General features: G+C 38.4%; 1 long non-coding RNA gene across 1 annotated transcript in view; it reads right to left on the bottom strand.

Moving 5' to 3' along the window:
* The window catches only part of LOC311600313, a 44,339-nt gene that overhangs the window by 16,262 nt on the left and 6,116 nt on the right, over window positions 1-21,961 (bottom strand). The gene's annotated exons all lie outside the window — the stretch shown is intronic.

The raw sequence follows: 21,961 nt of genomic DNA, 5'->3' as shown, positions 1-21,961 counted from the left end.
GCCAGTATTCTTAATTGTTATTTGAGATAACGACCATTAAAAACAGCTCTCTTCCCCCTTTGTTCACAAGATGTTGTGTTGTGTCACTTTTTCTGGGGAGACAGGGACAAATATCTATGCATCCCAGATAGGACATCCACCATAGACCAAAGACATGATTCCAAGACTAGCTTGGTAACCAAGAAGTTTATACTGCATATTTTCAGGAAAATTGAGGGAATGCTACTTGTGTAAACAGCATAGGCTGAAAGGTAGCTACACTGCTAAAAAGCCCAGTCCTGTTTATGTTACAATTCACAAAAGCTGCATTGCTGAGGTTTTTGCGTGATTTTCAGGGAGCTCAGTAGGTCCAGTTATTCTATTCTTTTTAAATTTAATTTATTTTTATTAATTTTTAAAAATTTCACATATATATTATTACACATATATACAATAAATTTCCTACAGAGAGAAGAACCATGAAACAATCAGGAATTATATAAATGTTACAATATTAGTGTTTTGGCTATCTGCGTTTGGTAGCCTTAAAGAAAACATCTTTCCTATCTTGGTGTGTCTAAAATTCTGAATGTAAATCAATAGCCATCATATCTCATCATTATCTACTTGAAACATCTATCTAGACCTAAAAACATCTTAATGCTTAAACAACCAAGCTTAATTGTAAAACTAAACTATCTGGTCTTCAAACCCATCAGAGACTTGAGAAGGAATAGAATTAATTACCTGAGTAGACAGGAGGTGCAGGTTAGCAGCTTTCCAAATGAAAAGATGCTCTTTTCAATCCTATGACTTTCAGGAGTTCTGTGCCTCCTAAGTTTTGCATACTTCCTGAGTTTAGTAAGTCTCCTACACCTCCTGATTCTTAAGAAGCTTCATTACAGAAGGATTTTTAAAAAAACATAGATATATGATAATTCATGAAGCTCATTTGTCAACAATTTTCATAAACGTATCATAGAACCCTACATGTATTCCTTGTCTTTTGCTGTAAAAGGAAATTATTGAGGGAAATTTCTGGTCATTTACACTGTATGATCCAATCAATGACCAGGTCTTATAAGGATGAGTCCACACAGCGTAGATAGAAAATAAGTTTAGGATGTCATTTATGTGATGTGTCAGCAATGACATCAGAAGAATGCTTTTCACATGAAAAATTGCTCATCAATCCGCCAGTAACTCATAACGTTTAAAATAAAGCAGCAAATTTTGCTTTATATCTAGGGCAACTAACGTTTAGCTGCAAGTATTAAGGGAGGTGACTAGTGAACACCACATCCATACTTCATGCTTTTGCTGACTACAATAAGAATTGATTTGCCTTATTTCTTCTCTGCTACCCACCCCTCAAAAAAGGAAAGGGAACTCAGAAAACAAAGAGGGATTCCTTTCCCCATTGTTGCATAGCATGACCGACATGACCTCATCACGCAAGCCAACGGAGCTAACATCCCTTCCATTACATCCCCTCATCTCTCAGCTGGGTATGGGTTTTAGATGCAAACAGCAATTTTTGAAGCTGCCTTTCATCTATGTAACTGCGGTCTTGTTGTCTCCCCAGAACTCATTTATCTGTCTTTCTTTTTCAAATTTTAACCATGATGTTCCATCTGCTGTCACTGAACTGGAATGTCCCCGAAATGTAAAGCAAGTCCCACAGGGAATTGCTTCAAAGAATCATTTGCCTGATAAACAGCAGATCACTAAATGGGTTTTAACTCCTTTCAATTACAATGAGGAAACTATAGAGAAAGAAATAAAAGGAAAGCAGAGTCTCTGTAAGCTAGTAAGTACTTCAGGCATGTCTGCATCTTCTCATCATTTACCAGTTCATAGATGGTACAGATGAACAGCACTTCACACTGCAGAATTGAATGACCTCAAGTTTTCCTGGGGCGAAGGGCTGGGCAGTGGGGGGAACACTGAGCAATAATATCCTCTATTCCATTTCCTCATCCCCAAACACCCAAACAACCAAGGACACACACCAGGTAACTGCAATATTTGGGTCTCAGGATGTAAGATCCTTTATACTCCTAGACCTTTTAAACACCTTGGTTCACCAAGCTAGACTTAGGTGGAATTTTGATCTCAACACATAAGACATAGTATCACTTACTAAATAGGTGTGTATATATTGAGGGCCTATGTCATGCCAGAGCTCATAGTGGTAACCGTTGGAAAAAATGAAAGTATAAATAGCATATGTAACAGAGACCTATAGCTTGGTCCTCATGTGGGATCTCGAACAGCAGGAGCAGGGGCTGTCTCTGACTCTGTGACCTGCCTTTGGGTCCCTTTCCACTAACTGGATGGCCTTGTCGAGCCTCCATAGAAGATGTACCTAGTCCTATTTCAACTTGATAGGCCAAGGCAGGTTGATATCTCTCTGAGGAGAAAGGGAGTGGGGAAAGAGGGAGGGGATGGGAGAGGGAGGGACTGGGAGGTGAGGGGGCATGAGAAGCTCCAATTAAGAAAAAACTGTAAATAGAAATGAATAGTCCAATTTCAGAAGAGGGACAATAGATAACTTTAGAGAATAATTCATAGCTGCAATCATAACTGGAGTTGGGAAGTCTTAGACCGTGGTATGTAAGAGCCTGTGTATCTGGAACCTGCTCAACCAGGAGGTGCCCATACGATCCGGACATGAAAGCTGAGGTTGATAAGAGGGTAACCACTCCAGAAGAGGTGCTAATTGAGTTCAATGAAGCTACAGGAAAAGGTTCTTTGCAGAAAGACTGTGGGAGCATCCCAAGCTCTGTAGCTGAAGAAAAGCCATGTTGTCTGGAGCAAGGAGGAAAAACTGGTGGAGGCTGTGCAATTTGCTCTGTAGGCCGGTTGTACAGAGTTTTGTTTTTGATAATCATTCAGAAATTTAGTAATCAATTTGGGCCTTTGAAAATATTATAAAAGATAATTCAGAGTTCCTATGTCTCAATCTTTAAGACTCCCCCAATGTTACAAATTTATCCACCATGATGTCTTTAACAAGCATAAGAAATAAATGTAATTAACTACATTGGACAGGTTGGTTGGGTTTCATCTATTTTGTTTCAGAGTGTCTTTTCTGGTGAGAGATCAGATCTGGGTGTCTTGTACTTTAATCATCAGCTATCACACTATCCTCCAATATGTGTCAGTTTTTATAGTTATATGTACATATAACCCAATTTTAAACAACTATAAATGTGACATTTCATAAAGAATATGATGAAAATATATCCTATGCTAATCAATTCACTAAAAAGATATATCAACTCAAATGTTTATGCACTAATAGAAAACCTTCAAATACATCTAGCAAATAGATCTAAAATACGAAAGAGGGGATAATATTTTATTTCAAGAGCAGATATAAGACAGCTACAAATACATTGAGGACATAATACATTATCAATCAAATATCTCTGATAGAATATCAGACTCATAATCTTTTTGGAACACTGGTTCAGACAGGCCACAATCTTAGCCATAAAGTAAGGCTTAATAAATTTCAAGTGATGGAAATCAAGCAAAGTAGGTTATCCAATAATGAAAGTATTAGATTATAAATGAATTATAGGAAGATATCTGTAATTTTCCAATTATCTAGAAAGTAGAAAAGTTAGTTTACATAAATTACAGATGACAGAGAAAAATCTGAAGTTGAATTAAAATACTCTGATGAATGAAAAAGATAATAAATGCATGGTGAATGCGGCTAAAGTAATCCTCCCATACACATCAATCCTCACATTAATGGCACGATAACATCAGGGGATGGCAACAAATTTCAAAACTGGCCTTACATTTTTCCAAATTAGCTTGACTCTCCACTCTGAATGCCTAACAAAAGAAGCATGTGAGTAACTGGCTTAAATACTAATTATTCCAGTTCTAGTGCCTTGCAATCTGTGCCAAGTAATTAGCTAAAATGTAAGGACATCTAAAAATTCAGACAGAAAACAGTACATGGTCGAGAGACACAACGTAACCAACAGTACCAAGTTAGTGATAATACTGACATCCCAGGGAAACATTTTAAAGTAACCACGACCAGTGTGTTCAAATCCCAAGCAGCGGAAGATGATAAAATGCAACAATGCATGAAGAATTCAAACAGAAATCAAAACCATAAGAAAGAAGTCCCAGAAATAAAGACAATCAAAATGATGATGAAGACTCACTTTGACAGACTTGGTGCATTCTTACACAAATGGTGGGAAGAGTCTGGAAAGTTTACATTCATGGCCAGAAAGATGCACCTAGCTGAAGTACAAAGGGAAAAAATTAAAATAGAGCACACTAATTGGCATACAATATCTAATGGTTTAGCATCTAATTATTCCATAAAGAAAGGAGAGGGAATAGAGCAGATGAAATATTTTAAAAGGTAATGACTGAGGACTTTTGAAAGTTAATTTGTGATAAACAGTTTCTAAGAACGAACTAAAAATAGAGGAAAATAAAAAAGATAGCCATTGGTACATATTTAGCACTTGTTTGTCAGACATTGTGTTTAGCAATTTATATCTATCCTGCAAATTATTTCCCACCAGGAATCGATGAAAAAGAGGCATGTTTTTATTGTTTTTATGTGATGGTAATTGTTTCTTTTGAATTATTTAAGTTAGTTTGTTGTATTATATAGCAAAGTTTAGTCATTTTAATCCCCATATAAAAAATTGGCCCTACATTTTATCATGTTATATTTCTGGATATGAGCAGCTACTTTACTAACTCACTCCCCTAAGTCTTAACACCTATTTCTTCTTTATCAACCTCCAAAAATGCATGCCGGTATTTCGTTCTGTGTTCCCTACACCTGTAGTGACAAATGACAAAGGGGCATTTCTTTTTTGTAATATTTTATTAATTTATTCATATTACATCTAAATTGTTAGCCCATCCCTTTTTCCTCCCATTCCTCCCTCCCTCCCGCTTCCCCCCTATTCCCCTCCCCTGTTTCTGTTACTGAGGGGGACCTCCTCCCCCCTGTATATGCTCATAGGGTATGGAGTCTCTTCTTGGTGACCTGTTATCCTTCCTCTGAGTGCCATCAGGCCTCCCCATCAAGGGGACGTGGACAAAAATGGGGCACCAGAGTTCGTGTGGAAGTCAGACAAAGGGGCATTTCTAAGTGCTGCAATTCAAGTCTTATATTGCCAACAAATGGCATCTCTTCTCCCTGTAAACTAGAACTACATTTTGAATGCGTCCTTACAGATGCTATAAACTTGTTTCATGTCCTTTCTACAGTACGCTGGCACTCTTCCCCTACTGTCTTTCTTTCATTGCAGAAACAACTTCTACAACCATAGACCTTCCTAAAACTGTAGGGGCAATAGACTCCAGTTAGTCCTATAACAATAGAGTTGGCATATTTAAGGAAAATATAGTTAAGTAAGAATCTTAGTTGAAAACGAAGAGTTTTAAAGCACGTGTATCCTATCATCAAGTATTTAAGACAACTAATGCAAAACGCTAGTTTTAAGTTCAAACTGCACTAGGTAGCCTTTATTTGATCTAGTAACTCTAATCTTTTAGAGCTCTCCTCTTGATGAAATACAACCCTGAATGTTTTGGGCAAGTAAAAACATGAGGCATTATCACAAAACTTGCTGTGTTTGTACAAAAAGGATGTCTAAAGACTACAATTAAAAAGACTTCCTTTCCTCCTCCAGAAACCTTTTCTTTTATTCCTGTTCCCAAATAATTTTGTGGAGAGGAATGCCAAGGAATCAACCATCGTTACATAAGTAGAGAATCCACATTTTATCCAAGGAAGGGTACCCTCATGGAAGTAATGTGACCCAAGCTTTCTTAGACATATAATATCCCAATGGGGAGTCACTTTCTTCTTCCACATCCAACTCCTTCTCCTTTCTCACACAACTGCATTTTTGCCAGAGATCTGGAGACATCAGCTTGATGAAGGCAATCAAATCACTTCCCAGTAGCTATCAGGAACCACCCCTCTCCCTAGGGCAGGGTTCATTGTCCTTTTTTCTAAGCATAGAATAGGTAAAGATTAAGAGAAGGCAACTAGGGTCCTTAATTCCCTACTGGTGCTGTCTCCAAATACCTGCCACTTGGTTGACAGTGAGACTGTTTAGGATAGTACAGTTACTCAAGTTAGCATGCCACTTGATGCAATCTATTTAAAACTTTATTAGGAGCTTAGATCTTTTCACTCCCCTATAATTTAGAAGGCAGAACAGAAAGGCAGATTGTTCTTAAAACAATGCAACTCTGAGCTCCTGCAATGTTGACAAACCAACTTCCCTTGTACAGAATAAAGTAACTCCTTTGACGTATGTAAGCAATCTGCAACCCCGGATTAATGAGTGAGAGTCATGTAGATGTAGCCTGTGCTTAGTTCCAGACCTTTCAGAACTGGTGAAGTCATTGTCATTGGAGGGGTAGAGGAAGGAACAGAAAAGGCAGGCGAGAGAGTCAGGTCCGCTTCCAGGTTTTCTGTCCTGCTAGCCATGCTGGAGTGGCCTTTTGTCTAACTCCATTACCATCTTAGAACTGTGATGCCCTTTGCTATGATGTGCTGAGCCTTGACTAGATTGCTGTAAAAGATCTCTTTTGAAAGCAGAAGTCTACGGCATTTTACATTAGCTTTTGGTTTCCCTTGGGATGCCCGTGTTTTGTTCAATTCTTCCAGCTAAGCTGCTGCCTGAGCAATAGTCATAAATCACAGGGCTCACTGACTCGCTAACAACTCTTTTAGAAATCTTTATGCAACAAACCAGTCTAAGAAGTATCAACGGCTCCAGCCATAAGGGTCCTCTGGGAAGAAAGGTAGAAATGCATAATTCTTAAAAATACAAAAATAAACAACAAAAGGCCCTGGGGTGTAAGAGAGAAAGGAGAGAAGGGGGAACTTTATCAAAATGAACTGTGCAAGTAATAGGACCAACGAATGAATAGGAGAAAATGTAGAGAAATGTTGTGGTAGGACGAGGTGAGACTGAGGTGCTACCGTGCTGAGTCAGGTAAAGACGTGATGGGGCAGGAGAGGGCAGGAGGATCTCAGCACCAGGCACAAGCAGACTGAGGTGGCAGCAGGGGAACTTAGTCCACACCTTTGGCAAGCAGGGGCTACGAGCTTTCCTCAACATTTTTTTGAGGAATAAATAAAGCACAGATTCTCATATACAACTGCTTTCTCTCCACAGATTATTGACCTATATGACAGACAAGAAATAGAGAGGTAAGGTAATGAGTGGGGTAGAATAATTGGGTAGTGGTTCCTATGATGGGATGGAAAAATTAGCCATCTGGAAGTGAGGATGCAGAGGAAATTGTGGGGAAGGAGAGCAGTGATGTGTGTTGATCCTTCCTGAGAAGAGTGAGAAACAGCAATGATGCAAGGATTCTCAGCAGAGCTGGGGACAACTCGGGATGTTGAATGCATGAGCAATGGGCTTCTCTCTTTCCATTGACAGATAAAAAGAATATACAACTTGACTGACAGTTGGACTTAGATGTCATTGATTAACCCCACCCCCACCAAACAGATATTAGTCATTGAATAAGTAAGCACTTCCTCAAATTCTATGGAGGCACAGGCTTATTCTGAGCTTCACTAATAGTTGGCAATATAACAAGGAGATTCTTCTTGATACAGTGCAAGCATGACCACATGACCTGGTCATAAAAATGACAGCTTACACTTCCTTCCACTATTACTATCATCCAGTAAAAATATTTATTATTTTCCTGAGCATAAACATGAGTCTTTTCATCAGATCAAGAGGAAAGGAAATAGATTAAAGTTTAAATTCTGCCAATTTTATGATTTAGACATCCTTTGTAAAAAGAAAAGTATTCTTTGGTCTAATATGGCCTTTCTAGTTATAGGTGACTTTGACTCTTGAATATGTGTAACCCTGGGAGCTAAGGATGCTGGGTATTCATTCAGCAATGTATTCCATAAGAGAACGTGAACTCAGCCTGTGATCTACCCTAACCCTCACAGTGGGTTTATAAATTTTATGAAGCCCAGCTCCCTTTCAGCGGAGTTCCTCTGATAATAATATGTCCAAAGATCTTTCATAGATCTCTCATAACATATGAGAATAAGCGAAAATGTTTTATGAAAATACAGTCTAGGAATAGACTGTGAAATTTGTAATTGAACTGGTCACATATCAAGAATATCTGTTTTGTATAAATTCAGATGATTACACACAAGGTGCATTTGCCTCTCCTTTCATGGTCAGTAAGGACAGCTGTTGATACCACAGCTGTCTTAAGACTGCAATAGTGTTTATAGCGTCATCATTCTGCCAAATATTGTTTCATTTATTATAGCCTCATCCCATTTTGTTCCTGTTGAACCCAGGAAGATTATACTATTCCCCATTCTGGATGTATATAATAGAATAATGTATACGAATTTTCAGTACATTTTTCTCCAAACGTAACCATCTCAAAAACACAAAACATTACCACATTTAAGAAAGTATTCATTGCATGTACTGAAATTAAGGTAGTTTGCATAATAATTGACCTAGCCTTAAAATTGTTTCTAGATGTGTCTTAAGCACTTAATAGGATCTGTTATGTGTTTGTGTCTGGTGAGGCGAGAGGCCAGGGCTTCCCACGTGCTGGGCAAAGCCAGGCTGCACTTCCTCAGTATACGACATGTGGTGAGGAGACATCGTGCAATGCCTGCAGTCTATACCATTTGTATTATTGTGAACATGCTTTTTAAAAGATACTCATGTGATTTTAAATGAGCCTGTTGCATCTTTTTCAGGGGGGAATGGGAGGGATAAATGAATTTCTACACACTCTAGATAGAGCACCAGTAACAGACAGAAAAAAAAAATCATCCCAGCCACGACTAGTTTAATGAGTCAGTGAGTTCACTGGGAATCCTTTCATGAACATGGCCGAGGAGTTACTTAAGGAGTATGGGTGAATATCTATTTTGTTTAAATTCAGATGATTACACACAAGGTGCATTTGCCCCTCCTTTTCATGGCCAGTAAGGACACTGCGTAAAAGCCCACCCCTACATAAGGAGCAGTCTTGAAAGGCACACTACTGGACCTCTGCCCAGCTTTCAGGCAGCTCCACTCAGGGGCTTCCTTCCTCCAGCAACTGGTTTCTGCTTATATGACGTTGGGCAGGAACATTGTAGATCTATACAAGGAGATTCCAGAGTCGTAGGGATCTCCCTTCTCCTTCCAAGAAGATATTTACATTATTAGTCATTTTTTTCAGTAAGTATATAAAGCAACACATTTCACTATAGTATTTTTCATGTACCCAGTGTTCTTAGTCTCCCTCTCTTCCTCCTCTCCGGTTCCTCCATTCTCTTGTCCCTCTGTTCTCTTCTTCCTGGCTACTTTTCCCTGGTAGATCTCTTTTGCTTTGTGTCATTTTGGAGGAAGTAGCTACACCATGGCATGTATGCCATAGTTGGGGAAGAGCAGGAAGAGGCAGGAAAATCATTTTAAAAGGTTTGCAAAGGTGTCAGACTGAGCAAAACAAAGGCTGATCCCTATCAGTGTTAGGAAAGGGTTTTGTCTGGTGGATGCAGAGTCTGAATCAGTTCCACTGGCTCAGATAATCCGACCACTCACAGACATATGCTTGCACTAGTCCCTTAGCCATGATAGAGAGCTGTCTAGAGGAAGCAGGAACTCTATGGGACCTAGCTCAGGTGACCACTCAACGGTGCTCAACCTAGCATATAATCTCAGACATGCAACTTCATAGAGTATTATGATCATGGTATTGCTCACTTCCTGAAAGAAAACCACTTCTTTAAAATATTTTGCATCTGAATATCATTAATCACTCTCGGTTTCATTGGCCACGATATTGAAGTAAGCAAAGAATAAATTTAGTGTAGGTTTAAAAAGCAAATTTGTTATTCATTAGAAGTTAAATTTGTCTTTTTTGATTATACACAGATTCATAAAGACAAACCTCTGTAAAATGTACTTTTAGAGTAGTAAATATTTTGCGTATATCTTCTCTTGAAACTCAGGCATTACATGAGAAATTATATTGGCAAGTCACATTGACATCTCTGTCGTAATAGAACCAACCAGTGACTCTCAGAGGGAAGATTTCTTGAGACCTGGGTACAGTGATTACTCTTTCTTGCAGTGTTTATTAAGAGCTTCACAGATGAATCTTAAAAGCAATAGCTTCTGTTTATTAAGATTTCCAATCCTTTCAACATCATGGAGAAACTTCTGAGTCCCTAATCAAAGAGAGTCTTCTTGTCTCTTAATTAAAGAAACAGAGTCTTAAATGATACTGAGCAGTTCAGAAATCTCTTTGCAAAAAAAAAACCCAAATAATAGTTATATGAATTTAGAATGTAGTTATTAGAAGCTGAGGTTGTTCTTGGTGAATGAAAGAGCACAAACACGGCCATAATGACAGGAGGAACTGAGTTTGTGTGTGCATTCTGCCATGTTAAGACAGGTACCCTCAGAGGAGTCATATTAACTGCCCAATATTCAGCTTCCTTATTTAGGAAATAAAGAATGTCTTATATGACTTCTTTATATTGTTTCTAAGAAAGCCAGTTGAGCTATGATATAAAAATACAGGGACTCTGAGTATCTATGAGATCACACACACACAATAAAATGAGAAATTGAGATTGCAAAATAAATTATTCATAGAGCTTATTCTTGGTATGCTAGCATTCCTTATTCAAAGGAGTTGAATACCCTCTGAAAACTTCTCTGTATTGTCTTCAAGTAAAAATATGTAGAATTATTCCATGTCCATAATTAACTTGTAAGAGAGCTGTCTGCCCTCTTTTTAATTTACCTGTCCAACAAATGTTAATTGAACACCTTCCAGGCATCGTTTTAGACTTCATACATTTAATAGTGCATAAGAGTGGATCAATTACATAAAGTCTCCATCCTCTGAGCTTTACACTTCACCTAAATCTCAGCATGTGCCATTCCATGCACTCCCAGGGATGCAGAGTATATAGTTAAGATTTGTGTCTGTGTAGTGTCCTTAAGCATTGATATGTGAACCAGAGAAAGGGTAAAGCAGGTTTGGTAGAGGGAGAGGTTAAACTAAAACTGAGCCTCAGCAGAGCCTCAGCAAACCCCACAGGTAATTCAGGAGCTGGGCAACCTTAGCATTGACCATGTGAAGTGGGGTAAGGAGTCTCCTACCCTGGAGCAGATTCCAGTGGAGTAGTGTTTATAAGCTGTGAGCTAAGGGCAGACAGCACACCATACAGCTCAGGGCATGAAGGTCTAGATCTCAAAATTGTTATGAGTGGTATCCCCTGTCTTCTAGGATAACACATAGATATCCACTGTTTCTTTTTCAGACGCAAGGGAGAACAACCAAACAGAGCAAGGCACTGTTACTCTTTTGGGAAACATGGGTGCTCTCATGAAGGAAAGTTTATCTTGAAAAAAAAAAACCCCAAACGAATGAGGAAGTGAAGCATACAGAAGGGAAGAGAAACTTTCCTGGAGGCAGGAAAGTTTAAGAGACATGAATGGAGCGAAGACATACCAGAAGTGAGGTCAGAGATCTGATGGGTCACGGAAGTAGTCTTTTTAGAGCCACACATCTCTAAAATTATCTGATTTCTTCTTGTGCCCAGTCCTTGTTGGGTGAGAAACCAGTAAGGAGGAATGAATAAATGCCTGTACTCTGGAACAGTTAATATTCTAAGAGGGATAGAAGATGGATCAATAAATAGTAAATACAAACACAAACACACAATAAATAAATAAATAGTAAAGACCTAAGTAAAGAATTATTTTAATAGTAACCAGCACTAAAAGAAGCATTTCGAAAAGGGCCACATGATAGAAATTGAGTGAAGTGAGCAGCTAATTTTAGAATGAACAATCAGAGAAGTCTTTCCAAAGGACTGGTAAGTGGGCAGAGTCTGTCTAGTGATGCCTTAGTATGCACAAAGCACTGAGATCCATCTCAGTACCTCTTAACCCTTGGCAGGCTGGCGTATGCCTGTCAACTCAGCACTCAGAAGACGGAGGCAAGAAGATCAGAAGATGCAGGTGGTCCTCAGCTTTGTAGTAAGTTTGAGGCCAGTCTGTGGTGCATGAGCCTCCCAATTTCAAAACAGGAAACGTAAAGGTATAACCCTGCCAGTGAAATTGACATCAGAATATGTACAGAAGTTACTGAAAAATGGATAAAGTATGCTTTTTTTAAATGTATAATCACACTCCTCTCAATCTAGTTAACAGCATGTGACTTTGGGGAACATATGACCAGAGACTATTAACTGTAATTGTGCTATTCCGGTTATCTGAGTATAAGATGCTATCTATCCGTCCCTTGAAGTAAGCTGAACCACCAAATCTGTGCACTCATTTTACAGGGATTATTAAATCAGAGCCCTAGACCATCCCAGCTCATTATATCACTTGGGCAATGCAAGGCCAATGAATGTCCAGAGCAGAAGATAGATGAAATGGGCCTAATTGAGCTACCATTTGTCAATTTTTCATTAGTTTACTTAATTAGAGCTTGGTGAGTGAGACTAGGGCAATCTCCTATGCGAGTCAATTAACTCCGCACAGTTCTAAAGACACTGAAGAATTGTGTAGTTCCAACTAGACTTTCAATGCAATTCACCTCAAAATATTCTCTCTAATGATAGATCATGTACATACACCATGCTGTACATAAAGGATACTAAGATAATCAATATACAGCTTGAGTTTGCAAGAATGTTACAAGAAAATTAGAGGAGAAGAAAAATTAAAACACTGGCTCATTCTGGTAAGTTTTGTGGAAATGCAGTAGCTAGTCATCCATTATTAAACGTTGCCTTTGAAGACAAGGAGGGTAAGGCAAGTGAATTTAAGGCAATCCATCAATAATACTGAATCCTATGTTTTTAGAGTATGCTGCTGATCAGTCTTAATGGTAGGTACAAAATACCATATTTATTAGTGTATTTGTGTGTTGCTTTGTACAGATACTCCATCCATCCTAAATCATCTACCAAAGTTATAGCACCTGGTATCTTAGAATGTTGAGTTTTTGGAGGAAGTGTATTTGTGAACTGCAAAAGAAAACATTAAGGTGGTCAGTAGTCCATCATGACTGAGAAAATACAAAAAGTATAGATTTTTGGGAAAGTATCTACTACAGAGGGAATGTCATGAAAACATCACAAAAACAAAACATAACAAAACAAACAAACAAAAAACCCCACCTGCTTACATACCCAGGAGACATGCCAAGAATGTCATTTTCTTGTATCTTGGAAGGAACTAAATCTGCCAACCTTTTGCCATTGGTGTTCTGTGGTTTTTAAGAACTTGAGGCTATGTTCCTGATCTTCAGGATGCCTAGTTTGTGGGACCATGTTACAGGAGCCATAGCAAAACAATACACTTAGTCTAAATGTGCTTTCAGACAATATCTTCTGGCACAAATGGTTACTAGCTAATGCCATGGTTGGTTTATGCTCGTGTAGTTATCAAGCTCACATGGAAATGAGAGGTTCAAAGATTTTCATTTTAACAAAGACCGGAGTTGACAACCTTAACAAATTGATATTAAATGTGTATGTTAAAAAAAGGAGTTTACACTGATCAGCCTAAGAAGTATCGGAACAACTGAAATGTAGAAAAAACTTGAAGGGACTGCAAGCTAAGCAAGGCTGTGTATTGTTATGACCTGAGATGGCCCTGCTTCTTGGCTCTCGAGGTAGTCCTTATTCTCATTAGTTTTCAACACTCTTGCCAAGACTATAGTCAACTATCCGCACTTAGTTATATGCTTGTCTCTTTTCAACAGTTCCTTAGCTCTTATTAGGTGAACCTGCCCTATTGGTTAGAAATCAGATAACGAAGTCTAGAAGATGCTATGTAAAATAATATGAACTAGTATTCACAATTGCCTGATGAAATAACATAAAACAGGGCTTATTTTCTTTCTTAACATGCTGCCTTTTTATCATATTGTCTTTTTAGCTTATTGTCTTTTTAAACACAGATTTGAAGTACAGAAGATAACTATTTGCTGGTCTTCTTTTCTTGGTAGGAATGCATCAACTCTCAGGATGGACCTGACAGTTTGGCTCTTGACTAAGTAGGTTATCATGACTTTAGCACTGCCCTAAAATTAATGTGTTATATCTGTGCACACTTCAAGCTTGAATTGTGTGATAGAATGAATCTTTTGTGTGTCTGTGTATTTTGTCTTCATATATATATGCGTGTACCACATACATGTAGTGCCTTGGATACCAGAAGAGGACATCAGATCCCTTGGGATGGTTGTGAGCTACCTTATGGCTACTGAGGATCAAATCCTAGTCCTATTTAAGATATTTCAGTATTTTTCAACCAGTGAGACATATCTCTAGTCCCAATGGAATAAATTCTTGACCTATAAACACTCAATAACCTGTAGGTAAAAGAAAAGTATCCACATTGGGAAAAGAACACTACTTTTTACTCTTTAGTACAGATAATCTGGAACACTAATTAACAGAGTAAAGTCTGTTTAGATATCTTGTGTCCTAGGGCACACACTCTTTAGCAACTATGGCGGGGCAAAACCAGACTCTATAGCTTGTGTCTTGATCTTGATAAGACTGGACTCCCAGCCTGCACCTGCTGTGCCCTCCATGTTTGTCCTGTTGATCTTCTGTTACACTCTGTCTTCCTGTTCATTGCTCCTCCTTTGCAATGCTTGCTCCCTAGGCAGTCTCAGCCTTGCCCACGGCTTCAATTACCACCTAGGAGCAAATGACTCACAAGGTTATATATCTAGCTTAGACCTTTATTTTGAATTCCAGATCTGTATTTTCAACTGTCTCCTTCTTAGCCCTTTTTGTTTGTCTTAGAGTCCCTTTCCCATTCAATGCCTTCAATGTGATGCCTCCTCCTGAGTGCTTTGCTCTCTCACAGTGTTTCTGGTTTTTGTGAGGGGGCAACAGCGTTGTAGGGTATCATCTTTAGGATCTCTTTGACCAATCGTATCTGGTCTTCGCAGATTTCATAAAACACTCTCCATCACTTCTGTTGGAATCACCATCTAATTTTCACCTTCATACCCACGAGCAGTGTTGTCCCCATTTCTTATCTGACTTTTGCTTTAGCCATGTTCATGTCTCCTCTCTGTGTCAAAAATGCAGTGTTCGAAATAGACTTTACTGCAGTCCTTCATGAATCCCTACTGCTTTCATTGGCGTTCTTCATTCATTCCTGCTTGATGCCCCGTTTCATGATGATTGTGAGTTTCTTATATGTTTGGTTGTGAGCCTAGCCTTTAATGGCTGAGCCATCTCTCCGGCCCACCGTGAGTCTCTTTACTTCACTTGCACTAATTTTTCTACTAATTGTGTTCTCTCTTACCACAGGCCATTTGATTGGCCATTCACCTTTTTCTAACAAACTTCTCTTTTAATGTTCACTTGATTAATTTATACTCATTGTTCAATGTTTACTCAAGCTTACTTAATCCCTCCAGTCAACCCAGACTTGAATTTGCAGGCAGATTTAAGTACCCCTATTTTATAATTTCATTGCAAGCTGACTTTTATTCCATTCTGCGCACCATGGTTATAATTTTCCAATAAAAATTACTTAGTACTTATTTAGTATTATAATTTATTCTATTTAATGTTTTATTTTATGTATCTTCTCTATGATAAGGAATATTGTTATTGCATAATTAATCTTTGTCATATCAAGGAAAGAAGAACTGACAAGTATTCATGGTCTCTTAATGTAAAATTACGATTGCTCTGTCTGGGGGAGAGAGGTCAATGGGTAATAGGTTTGCCATATTTGTTTGAGTGGACAGAATCGATGAGGGCATATGTGTTGTATCACAGTACTTAATGGAGAGATAAGAGGCAGAAACAAGACAATTCTCAAATGTTCAAAGGCCAGCTAGGCTGGTGTATGCAGTGGCAAACACCAAGGAGTATCTCAGACAAGACAGAATATGAGAATCAATAACCCTGTTTGTCTCTTTATATTCATACATACAATATGAAAAGCACATATGTCCACATTTGTACATAAATGTGAGCATGCATACAACGCTTATAACATAATAGATACAAATGCACACAAACGACAACTATGATTACAATATAAATATGATGACAAGTGACTAGTACACCTACAATTTAGTTTTAGAGTAAGATAATTTAGACTTTGATCTGCATGTCAAAGTAAGAGTTTCAGATACTGGCTATAATATCCATCATATTTTAAACCATCATCATATAAAGAAATAGAAAATATTGGGTAAGAATTAAGAGTATAAATCATCACCATTGTACTGAGATATGATCTACATCCAAGTTGGTTCAGAGTTGCTTAGCACTATCTTGGTACGTGCTTGCTGCCGGCTAAGAGACTTTCCCTTTCACTTTTCTCTATCAGAAATATTTTTCCACCATAACGTTCCATTGCTCATTCATCATATCATTTAATTCGGCATCACCTTCAGATTCTGAGTATCGTGTTTCCTGATTATCTTTTTACATCAGAAGAAGATACTATGTAAAAACCATTTCCAGCACAAACAAAAGTTTTGTGTCCCTTCCTCTGGCTACATATCTATGGTGGTGAGCAGAAATCGCCTAGTGATCTACAGTTGGACTGCTGGCATCCCAAATGTTATTGTAAAATTAGAAGAAAGCCACCTAGAAGGTTCTCAAACTGGTAATTAAATACTTAGCACTGAGTCCATCAGTACTACTTGTGGCTCAGAAACAGACCTAATCATATGATCCTATCCCATTGCACCAATGAGTGAACTATGAGAATTTGACAAACAGCACAATACATCATCTTTACTAATTTATTTGCTTGCCTGTGAATTGTACATTAGTTGGTATCATTTGGTTAGTTTCCATCTTATTCCATACTTGCGTGTCTAGCATATATGCCATGCATGGCATAGTAGAGGCACTAAATAAACACACTTTGCCAAGTAATGAATTAATACCTCATGGTGGTGAACTTGAACTCACCTTCTGCTGTGTGAGAGCTCAATTTGTATGTTAAGTCAGCGTTATTGCTGGTCTATAAAGGCAGGCCATAAGGAAGGATGGCATTGGCCAAGGCAGAGTCAGTGGGTAGAGAGACCTGGAAAAAGGCAGCTTGAAGAGTTTACAGAAGCTGCATGTCATATGCATCGTCAGGTCAAAGGTAACCCAGCTCCGTGGCTCCTATGGCTCTTATGGGGTTTAGCAAAGGTCAGACAAGGGAACTCAGTCATGTACAAAGACCTAATTCATACCAAATACTTTAAGCAAAATCTATTTCTTTCTCAGTTTACAATTGGAAAAATCACACCCTACACCTCACAGGTCTTTTTAAAAATTAATTTATTCATATTACATCTCAACTGTTAGCCCATCCCTTGTATCCTCCCATTTCTCCCTCCCTCCCACTTCCCCCCTACTCCCCTCCCCTATGTCTGTGACTGAGGGGGACCTCCTCCTCCTGTGTATGCTCATAGGGTATCAAGTCTCTTCTAAGTGATCTGTTACCCTTCCTCTGAGTGCCACCAGGTCTCCCCATCAAGGGGATGTGGTCAGAAATGGGGCCCCAGAGTTTGTATGAAAATCAGACCTCACTCACCACTCAAAGGTGGAGAATGTCCTGTCCATCAGTCTTTAGAAGCAGCTGAATCCACCCCCTGACCTTATCCACCCTGGGTGTCCTCTCTCCAAGGTACTGACTCAAAACGTGAAATAATATCTGCACTGTCCCTAGTGCTGAATGTTTAGTGGCAATAAACCACTTTCCCAAAGTTCTTTTAACCTATTCCTCTCCCAGAACATTTATTGTCATCTCTATGCTTGCCTGGGACATCTGAGAATAATACATGGCACAGCCATGCTCCCAGTAAGGTAAGACATCTACCCGGAAACCAAGATGAAAGTTTTTAATATCAATAAATCCCCATTTCTATGTGGATTCTAAACTTTACAAGTTTATAATCTTTTAAAAAATATTTATTTATTATTATGCATACAGTGCTGAAAAGGGCATCAAATCACATTATAGATGGTTGTGAGCCACCATGTGGTTGCTGGGAATTGAACTCATGACCTCTGGAAGAGCAGTCAATGCTCTTAACCGCTGAGCCATCTCTCCAGCTCCCACAAGTTTATAATCTTAAACTCATAATCAATGAGTAAGAAATGAACCTCACTGAGATAAATTCAATTTTGCAAAACTAACTATTATTTTTTTTTCTGCAGGCCCTAAGAGAGCATTTAGTTTCTTATACTCCCAGCTAGAAGAGTTACGTGTTATTCTTGGCTGACAGCCTCTTCTGCACTGTCAATGTCCTGTCTTCTTGTATCAAGTCACTCAAACTCCGACATTAGCCTTATCACCCAATTTTAATGACCCCCTCGATTACCTTGAACTCATACAAATAATTTGTCTGCTTTAAAGTTAACTGTTTAAAAACATTTATTTGTCATATAACTTTCTTGGGTGTCATCATGACAACATTATCATAGTTTCCAGGGATTAAACATGTAGAGGCCTTTGAGGGGACACCATTTTGCCTACCAGAATTAGTAAATGAAATCATTTCAGAAAATAAAACAATGGTAAGACTGGTCACAAGAACATAATGGACAGTTTCTGCCTTTAAAATATGCATTTATGCTTATCTCAGCCAAGGAATGTAACAGTTATCTGAAATCTCTTATAATACAAAGATGGCCACATTGTCTTTTGGAGATAAGGAAAATGAAACATGGATGAATTAAAGTGGTTTATCCAAGGGCATGTCCTATGGAAGAATTCAAATTGTGATTCGGGTCATTTTCTGTTTTACATACCTAGGGCACTTTGTTTTGGAAAACAAGTAGAGAATATTAATAAGTGGTTAAACCTCCTTAATTCATAAAGGCTAAAATCACAAATCTGAACCACTGACATAAGTTGAAAGTATAGAATATGTGCAGTGTGTGTGTGTGTGTGTGTGTGTGTGTGTGTGTGTGTGTGTGTGTGTGTAGGTAGGTAGGTAGCATTACTATAAGTATGAGATGTTAAGAATACTCTGATGTTCTGTGTAACCTAGTCACAAGAAACTGGCATCCCTGGGTGTGGCTGGGTCCATATCCACCTGTTAATACTTTTGTAACAGGAGAAGACTATGTATAAAATTGAGCCTTTCTGTGAGATGCAGAAGTTCACCATTTAAAGCTCACCTCACTTCCAAAATATGTACACATAATAGGCATGTTTGGTGCGCCAAGATCGTCAGTGTTGAGGTAAAACATAAGCATTTGTGATGGACATTAGATTTAGGAGGTGAGTAGTGACTACCCCTAAATAAACTCTCCTCTAATCTATGCTGCTTGGAAGTGTATTGTGATGAATTATCTATGTCAGGGAACCATTTGCCTTTACACCTAACTGAAAGCTAAACAAATACTCTCCATATTTATACACAGTCACATAGAAGGTCTTAATCTATGCTGTCTCCCTGGTAGTGCCATGCTTTGTAAAGCAGGCATGGAGGATGCTATTTATATCTTTAATAAAGCATTTAGATTAATTTTTATGGTTCACCATGGATCCCTTTGGAGAGAAACTGGGCACAGTAGTTTAGGGTATTAGATTCTGACCCTTATCCTCAGTGACTAACCTGCCAGGCATTTCAATTCTCTCCTCCACCCTGTCACAACACACCCAGACTATTTTGAGTACATTCTTTCCCTCTGTGCCATCAGGTTTCTAAAGAAGTAGAAGTGCCACTACACAGGGGAGAAAGCGAGCAAAGGGAAAGACACAGGCACATTTTCACAACTTTTTTGCTTTCGGCACCTACTTTTCCTAAGAGCTAAATGCAGTGGGCTTATGAGGTGCGTTTGAGAAGATTAGAACTCTCAGTTATGAGAGCGATGTTGTAGTTTTCAGAGGCTTAACAAAGGAGCACAAAACAGCAATGGCTCATTGTCTTTCCCTGACAGCTCTTATTTTCTTTGCTTGTACCTTCTGTGGGTGTACTTTAAGGTTGACACAGAGGATGTTTCTCCGTGGTCTTTTATGGATCAGGAGCAAAAGTTCCACTGGTGTACCTACTAAGGTGCCCTTTCCACAGTTTTTTCCCAAATACACTATATGTCATCTGTCTTTCTGTCTGTCTACATGCCTGTCTGTCTATCATCTATCTTTGTCTTTGAGCATGTATGGCTTTCTCTTCTATTCTCTTTCTTTCTGATGAAATGATACAATGATTTAAATTCTTTTCTATTTTATCATTTCTGTTCATCTTTTAATTCAGTGATTTTCTTTTCATTCATAAGTTACATTTATAAGGTCCAGCTTATAAACAAAATATCAATTATAAATTCTATTAGGAATAAAGAATAAAACAAGAAATTTTGTTGACTCTCACATTTGAAACAGATTCATGTCTTAGTAAACAGAAAATGTAACAACACGAGATTTAAAAAATATTTGTGAATAATCTAGGGTCAGAGAAGTGATTAAGTAGTTAAAAGCACTTGCTGCCCTTCTAAAAGGTCAGTTTCAAGCACCCATAAGATATAACTATTTATAACTCCAGTTCCAGAAGATCTGATGACCTCTTCTGGCCTTAGGCTACAACTCATGTGCACAGTGCACAGAAATACATAGAGGCAAACACCAACACACGTACAGTAAGATAAGCAAACCATTGAAAACTTATAAAACATTTATGCTTTCATATATAGCAATTTATAGACCCAAACTCAGTAACCAGTACCACTTTCAGCCTAGCACGAATTTTAGAAGTCTCTCCTAGAGTCATCATATTTTCTTCTGGGATTTTGAAAATGTCTTCTACCTGAAAATTGTCAAGTTGTAAGCAACTACATCACACAGAGTTGAAGCTCAATACACATAGACAAAACTGGATTGGCTGTTGGAGAAAGAGCCCTTTGTGCTTACAGCCTGGGTGTAGTGACTATGCCGGAAGTTAAAGCACAACTGGGGTCAAGAGTCTGCTCAGTAATAAGTTAAGAAGGGACAATCTAATTGTTAACAACAGCCACAGGGTCAGAACTTATGGATGATATTATCTGGTGACTATATGTATTACCTCCTAGAAATGAGAAAACAGTTGAGTAATTGGGCATGAGCACTGGGAAACATTTTCAAATTAAGTGATGAGAAAGAAAAACTGCATTCCTCCTATGAATACAAAGATTATAGTGTCTTAGTTTACGTGTTTTCGTGTCATCTGGGTTTAGCCATTGTTCCAGTTTTTGAAAAGTAATAGGTCCCATCGTTGATAGTTTTAGGACCCAAGGACAAAGAAAATTGTTGAAGCACTTTCTGTGACAAGAGCCAAGATAGTCTTGAGCTTCAGAGTAAAATTTCATTCTTAGTCACTGATGGTTGGTCAAGAAGGGATGCTTAAAATTCATAGTTTATATATACAAGAGCTATTGAGATCATAAAAGTAAGGAAAGGCACAATATTTGTGGCATGACTTGGAAGACAGTATCTATTTTCTGCCTGAGTAGAATTTCCCTGTCTCCAGCTACATAGTTCTTGATAGCCTAATAATGGATATTATTTTTAATTAGGAAGTAATCTGAATAGAAACAGTGAGACTTTGAAAAGGAAAATTGCAGTTTAGCCCTAAAAGCAAACATACTTCTTACATTTTAAGTAGCCTTCCTTCCTTATTTCCTCTGACAGTGTCGAGCAGACACTGATGTGGCCACCGAATAGTGGCCCCTGCACCACTGTTCTTAGAACCTGAGTGGCTGATCTACCACTTTCACCTTAAATTTTCCATCCTTCTCCATTTTCATTTTCTCATGCATGACTGATGGTCAACTCTGGGACAAAATGCATGGTAACAGTATTGATAGTCTCAGGGTTAATTAGGCAAAGTGAAAATATGGAGCAGATTTCAAGATGGACTTCCAGCTTTTTAGTTATTGTGTGAAAAAGGACTCCAGTTCTTCATTATCTTGTCCCCATCC

The sequence above is a fragment of the Acomys minous genome, assembly GCF_964271855.1.
Source record: "Acomys minous genome assembly, chromosome: 6".
In the NCBI taxonomy this organism is placed as follows: domain Eukaryota; kingdom Metazoa; phylum Chordata; class Mammalia; order Rodentia; family Muridae; genus Acomys; species Acomys minous.
This window is presented reverse-complemented; position numbering and strand designations above follow the sequence as displayed.